This window comes from Hibiscus syriacus, unplaced genomic scaffold, assembly GCF_006381635.1.
Source record: "Hibiscus syriacus cultivar Baekdansim isolate YM2019G1 unplaced genomic scaffold, ASM638163v2 tig00110794_pilon, whole genome shotgun sequence".
Lineage (NCBI taxonomy): Eukaryota > Viridiplantae > Streptophyta > Magnoliopsida > Malvales > Malvaceae > Hibiscus > Hibiscus syriacus.
This window is the reverse complement of record NW_024062865.1, coordinates 414,663-420,726: the sequence shown is the minus strand read 5'-3', so window position 1 is coordinate 420,726 and position 6,064 is coordinate 414,663.

Below are 6,064 nucleotides of genomic sequence, written 5' to 3'. Positions count from 1 at the left end.
GGTGTATCGATTTTGTCATTGAACTTTTAAATATTTTTCTTTTTTAACACTGAACGTTAGGGGTGTATCGATTTTGTCATTGAACTTTTAAATAGTTTTCTCTTTTAGCACTGCACTTTTCGACCATTGTTGGCAACCAAGCATCGCTCGTCATTGGTCATATTTCATGGCAAGATCGGTATCAAAACGTTCATATTTCACTCACTTTTTTTCTCCTAGGATAGGTTTTCGACGAAGCTCACTCAAAATTGATAAAAATCAATTTAAATGTTTGACGTATTAATATTCTGATCTCTTTCAATTATCGTCCAATGAGACTAGTTTTTAGGTATGTTGTTCGTTTTCTCGAAATAATACTTTTCACCGTTTAGAATTTTTAACAAAATTTTCAAATACCGTAAATCTAAGAAAATCTCCAAACATCTAAAAAATGGTAGATTTTTTGTTTAATTTCGTCAAATTTGAGTGAGTTTCTTGGAAAACTAATCAAATGAGAAGAACGAGAAGTGAAATGCAAACATTTTGATACCGCTTTTACCATGAAAGACGATGGGTGATGGGCGATGATTAATTGTCGGTGACGGTTGGTAAAATGCAATGACAATAAAGTAAATTGTTTAAAAATCCAGTGACAAAGTCGATACACTCCTAAAGTTTAAAATAATGTTGTTTTAGGCATAAAAACAGCCGCACTAAAATGATATCTTTTTAATGTGGCATGTCACGTCAGTAATCGTTAACCATGTCATCGTCCCGTCAGTGACTTAACGGCAGATTGGTATAATTGAATGTAAAATTAGAATTTAATGCTATAATTGTTAAAATTAAAAGTTTAATAGTATAAACAAATCAGTAAACAAAGCTAAGTGGTCTTTGCAATAATTTTTCCAAAAATTTAACCAAGCTTCGTTAAGAAAGAGATGTATAGCAAAACATGAATTCGTGAGATTAATACATATAATATAATAAAATGATTCAATTTATATTTTAAAGTTTTGTTAATTTTTACTTCCAAGTCATTCATTTGAATAATAAACGATCACATGCATACTTCCGTCAAATTTCTGTACATATATATATATATTTATAAATCCGAATCTAATTTTACTTAGAAGGGAAAAAAGATGGGATTTTAAGAGAAATAAAAGAAGTGTTTTTAGTAAATCTAAAATTTATAACCTAAAATAATATGATGAGATAAAAATAAATAATTTGATTAATCGACCAAATATGTTTATTACTTTAAATGTGTATTATTTTGTATGGACATATCATGTGATGTATATCAGCAAAGCTATTGAAAATCAATAAAAGAAAATTTAAATGCATACAATGAAGTGATATCTAAGATTAACATACACACGTGTAATATCTTAATGTGTTGTCCAAATTAATCAACTTTTAATTAATCGTAGACTTTAATCATAATCATCATCATTAATTGAGCTATCCTCGAAGTAAGGATGAATTAAGGGAGTCAATCACTTTATAAAACTTTTAAATTATTATATATCTTAGATGCTTATTATTTATTTTTTCTATTGATATAATATTTTCACTCTTAAAATTCTATAATTTAGTATCTTCTAAAATTTTAGAAACTTATTTCCTGTAACATAAATTTGTTTGGCATAATGTTAAAAATAACCCACAACATTTATTAAGATAGTCATTTTGGCCCCCAACATTTCACTTTGGAGCAAAAAGCTCATTCTATATATGAAAATTATTAGTTAACACACGATTAACGCTACAAAGTATGAACTTTTTTAAACATAAAATGAAACGTTAAGGGTTAAAATATCTCAGAAAAAAAAAAGAATAAGAGACTACATGATTATTTTGTCAAATGTTAGGGGCCTTTTTGCCCTAAAATAAAACATTAGGGGCCAAAATGCTCTAAAAATAGAATATGAGATAAAATGACCATTTTAATAAACATTGGGGCTTAATTTTGACATTATGCCTATTTATTTATTCCCGGAAGTATTCACTTAAAAAGTTTGTAGTCCAATTTAAACACTTGACTTTCCATTCATCCTATATAAAATTTAGGGTAAATTACCCGTTTAGAATTTAAACTATCAATTTTGTCCGTTTTAGTATTTAAACTTTCATTTTTTTTTCAAAATCATACGTAATGTTTAGCTTTATTTCATTTTAGTACCACACTGTTAAAAAATTAAGAGGTGGGTGCGCTGGCCGTCACATCTACAGTCGTCGCATCCGTCGGCCAATGAAGTCCAAACTTTTCAACTCGCACCTTTTCGACCACGTGAATGTGATTCCAACATTCATTTCACCGGAAAATACCTCAATTATCCCCAAATCGATGATAAACTCTTCGACTTCTTCATCATCCAATCTCTGTCGATCGTCTGATTGGCCTGAAACTGGACTATGTTGGTCGACTCGTTATTTTCTCGTGGTCCACCGTTTGGATTGGTTGTCCGTCCATCAGAGCTATGCCCCGTTAGCCCATCCGTTAAGTTTTTAACGACAGGGTACTTAAATGAAATAAAAACTAAACGTTATGTATGCTTTTGAAATAATTGAAAGTTTAGGTATTAAAATGAACTAAAACTGATAGTTTAGATATTAAATACATATTTTACCCTAAAATTTATAGATTTAACCCAATATTTGTTCCTTCATTATCAATCGTTATCGTTGAGATTATATTTTATAGTCATGTCAGCGACGTCTAAACTTCCAACTTCATCAATATTTCCAGACAAAGACCCCTAAAATGTAGGATCATGTCCACCGTCAAATATTGATTATATAACAAAGTAGTCTTTGTTGAATTATTTTTATAATCAAGTAAATTTATGAATAAAATATTATTTTAACTAAAAAGAATTATGTATTATTGAATGAGTTTTAAAATTTAAATTTTTTTCAATAGAATCTATTAATTGACCTCACTAATAAAAAAGAATATTAGTTTTTTAGAGTATTTAGATTTGAACAGTTGATATGTAAGATATGTGTACGCTATCAATAATTAAGATTTAAAATTTTTAATTTATTAAATAAATTTAAATATATAAATCTTGAAATTAATCTCAAAACTCTTAATTATGAGAAGAAATATGAAAAGAGATTTCTTTAGAAAATCACAGTCAGCGCCAGTTTGATCAAATATAATCCTTACCTTTTTATTATTTTTTTTCTCATTATGTTGTTATTATTTAATATTTTATCAAAGTGCACCTAGGTGTATGTAGGTTTCTTCAACTACACACTAACATGTGTACAAATGTTGCATTGGATCTGATATATATATATATTAGTTAATAGTTTCCAAAATTATGAATAAATAAAATTAAGATTTTATATCATAGATAAATTTATAAGATTTGAAGGGTAAAAGTAAATTATCAATAATATATATATATGAGAATTTAGTATTGTCATGCTTTTTTGAGGTGATTGCCTTACCAACCTCCTTCGATCCATCATTAAATATATAAAAATATATTATATTATTAAAATTTTAAAGAATATTTTTTAATATATCTCCTCAAAGTTTTTTGTATAATAAATATACATTATCTAATATTTGATCTATAAATTTTAAGTACGTTTTGTATCATATCTTAATTAACATTTAACATTCAACCTCAAATTGACATATTTTGGTAATATAGTCGGGGGAAAAACTTAATTTTTAATTTATTTTAAGGAGTTAATGAGAATTTTAAAAGGTTTAATTTAAAAGTTTAAGATTTTTAAGTGGTTTAAGGAGAATTTTCATATCTTTTGAGGGGTTTATTTAAAACTATTAAAAAGTTCAAGGTTATTGCGAATTTTTACAAATTTTGAGGAATCCATTATTTTTTAGAAAAAAATATTAAAGGACTAAATATACATTTTCCGAAATCTTAGGGTGGCACTCACTATGATCCATCCCTGCAAGTTGAAATATAATTAAATTTGACAGAATGACCTTATTAAAATAATATTTATAAATTAAAATTTAACTATAATGTTTTGGATATTAAAATTAACATATAATCTGAACAATAATATAAAATCGTATAATACAAGTAACTCTTAAATAAAAATAAAAATACTAATATAATATTATGATATTTAGATAACTGTACCCATATTATATATCTTATCATTTTATCCAAATCATTCCTCTTTTGATTAATCGTGGATCTCAATTATTGTTAGAGTAAATTATATTAGGTGTTATTAAACTTTAGATATTATATTATTTATCTTTAATTACTTTCATTATAATATTTAGTTTTATTTTTTATTATGTTATTAGATTATTAATTTAGCAATAACACGATAACGTAAATGATTGTTGTTAATATAAATATTGCAATAAAAAGATTTTATATTTTTATTTTAGGTTGTGTGACTATTTTGATATTCAATACAATGTCGTTTTAATGAGATAAATTAAAAAAAATTAATAAATACTCTCGTTTGAGTTTAAACCAAGGTACAATCTTGTTATGATTTTAATCAAACCAATATATACGTTAAATTACAGTTGAAATTATTTTGAATGTCTTAATTCTTTATTTTTGGGAGTAATCACTGTGATTCAATCTATTGATTGATTGATCTGGATTAAGTAATGCGGAGACTTATTATGGGATAATCCTCCCAATCCAATTTGTTACATTCATAATATCATGACTCGAACTCTCTGACTTTGTTTAAGGATATGTTTTATCCCATTAGACTAATTTATTGTCGGCGACTCCTTGATTCTTAGGTAATTCCATGTTATCTGTATACAGATTCTTCCCAATGGCGATGCTTGGAATGTGAACTTGGTAAAAACCACCACAACTGTTGCCACGAATAAGAGTCGAGCCATTGTAGTTAGCAAGAAGTTGGTTGATGGGTCTGACACTAATGATAAAGGAAAATTGTGGATTCCCCTTGTTCTTGGACTTCAGGTAAAGTTTCCACAGTTTATTAGTTTCTGTTTGGGCTGAATTGGAACTCAAATGAATATTTTCCTATGCCTTCCGGTGGTTTGTTATCAAATGGATTCAAGAAGCAATAAAAAGGGACATTGCAACTGGCAATGGGCCTATACGAGAGCCACATGAATAGAAACTGCCTGAATGCAAGTTTCTTATATTTGTTTAAATAGTCACTTTAGTTTCTATTCTTTTTCAGAGCATTTTAATTTTCAATGTTTTATTTTTTGATTAAAAAAAACTCAATTGGATGAAAGTTGTTAGTTAACTAACAGTTAACGCGTGTTGCTGACATGATATTTTCACACGTGTTTAATTATTGACATAACATGTCACATATCACCTAAAGTAATGACATGATATGTGTCACTTTATTAATTAAGCACATGTGAAAATATCACGTCAACATATATTGATTATTAATCAACTAATAGTTTTCATCCAATAAAGATTATTTTTATAAAAAAAATTAAAATATTAAGAGTCAAAATATTTTAAAATAAATAATAAGAATCAAAATTACTATTTTAACAAATATTTGGACGCTAATTTTATCATTATCCCAAATGTAGGCAGAGTATAGGATTTTGGATATTTTAACATTCTATAAAATATAGATGCAAGTCCGGTTTAAATGGGTTTGGGCTTAAACAGCCATTCTGGAAAAAGAATGGACCGGCAAACGAGATTGGTCTACAAAGGAAATTGGATTAAACAAGAAAAAAAAAGTGAAAAAAATAAATAAGTAAATAAGAAAGTCAGGTAGATGTTGGTTGAACGACTTTTGCCTGGTGAAGAAAAATAACTGTCAAAGACGGCAGCCCTCGCAAAAAGGTCGGGTTAGGGTTCGTTAATCAATTGCAAGAAATCATTTCAATTGCAACCCGTATGCCGTGGTTCAAGGCAATTCAGCTCAATTTCTTAACCATCCTCTTCCTCTGCAGCACCGCTTCTGTATTTTGGCGCCGATTTCGCGATCGTTGCCGGATATTCCGGGATCTATCCGGTTACCTTCCGAAGGCTTCACCAACGCCGATGAGAACGAAGGCATATGCCCACGATTCACTAAACCTGCATCGTTCCCAGTCAATTGCTTCCGAACGGAG